We start from the raw sequence: 1,365 nt of genomic DNA, 5'->3' as shown, positions 1-1,365 counted from the left end.
TCAGAAAAGATGCTTGATATGATTTCAATTTTCTTAAATTTGCCAAGGTTTGATTTATGACCCAAAATGTGATCTATCCTGGAGAATGTTCCATGTGCACTTGAGAAGAATGTGTAATCTGCTGTTTTTGGATGGAATGTCCTATAGATATCTATTAACTCTAGCTGGTTTATTGTGTCATTTAAAGCTTGTGTTTCCTTATTAATTTTCTGTCTGGATGATCTGTCCATTGGTGTAAGTGAGGTGTTATAGTCCCCCACTATGATTGTGTTACTGTCAATTTCCTCTTTCGTAGTTGTTAGCATTTGCCTTATGTATTGAGGTGCTCCTATATTGGGTGCATATATATTTATAATTGTTATCTCTTCTTCTTGGGTGGATCCCTTGATATTTATGTAGTGTCCTTTCTTGTCTCTTGTAACATTTTTTATTTTAAAGTCTAATTTGTCTGATATGAGTATCGCTATTCCAGCTTTCTTTTGATTTCCATTTGCATGGAATATCTTTTTCCATCCCCTCACTTTCGGTCTGTATGTGTCCCTAGGTCTGAAGTGAGTCTCTTGTAGACAGTATATATATGGGTCTTGTTTTTGTATCCACTCAACCAGTCTGTGTCTTTTGGTTGGTGCATTTATTCCATTTACATTCAAGGTAATTTTTGATATGTATGTTCCTATTACCAAAAAATATGGAACGCTTCATGAATTTGCATGTCATCCTTTATGCAGGGGCCATGCTAATCTTCTCTATATCGTTCTAATTTTATTATATGTGCTGCCGAAGCGAGCACTGTCTCTTTCTCTTTCAAATCTTTCCATCTTTCCTTCCCTCACTCTTTGTCCCTCATACCCTTGCCTCCCCTTCCCTCCTTCTTGCCTTTCCCTCTTGTTTCCTTTGTTTTTTCTCTCCACTTCCCTCTCCCTTTCCTTTTATATTTCTTACTTTCTAAGTTTTGCATTATCTCTTACCACTTATTCTATGTATCTTCTTTGCAATTCTCTTCTGAAGGATGCCTGCCTTCAAACTTAAAATATTATGAAGATTCTAAAATCAATGTAATAGATTCCATTAAATTTTCTGAAATACAAAACATTTCAGAAACCTGGAGGTTATGAAAACCTCAGCAATCTTGGTAGTGGTGGGAATCTGGACAACAAAGATCTCAGAGTAGCTGATGTAAATGCCTCAAAGTCCAGGGGCCCATGTACTTTACATATGAGATCTCCTACCTTTTTCTATCCAGGTTTTCATTCTTTGCAGCAAATTAGGGGTAAAATGCTAGAGGAGGGGTGCTGCTAAAGTCAGATTGTTGGTACCAAGTGACAGATGACACCTGAAAAGCAAAAGACTACATAGATTAAAAAC

The 1,365-nt window shown here is 36.6% G+C and overlaps 1 non-coding gene across 1 annotated transcript; it reads right to left on the bottom strand.

Annotated features, from left to right (window-relative positions):
• Positions 1-682: 682 nt before the first annotated feature.
• Positions 683-790, bottom strand: LOC130857969 (U6 spliceosomal RNA). The gene has a single exon (XR_009054953.1). It is a non-coding gene; the product is annotated as a U6 spliceosomal RNA (small nuclear RNA).
• Between the last annotated feature and the right edge of the window lie 575 nt (positions 791-1,365).

The sequence above is a fragment of the Hippopotamus amphibius genome, chromosome 7, assembly GCF_030028045.1.
Source record: "Hippopotamus amphibius kiboko isolate mHipAmp2 chromosome 7, mHipAmp2.hap2, whole genome shotgun sequence".
NCBI classification, from domain to species: Eukaryota; Metazoa; Chordata; class Mammalia; order Artiodactyla; family Hippopotamidae; genus Hippopotamus; species Hippopotamus amphibius.
This window is presented reverse-complemented; position numbering and strand designations above follow the sequence as displayed.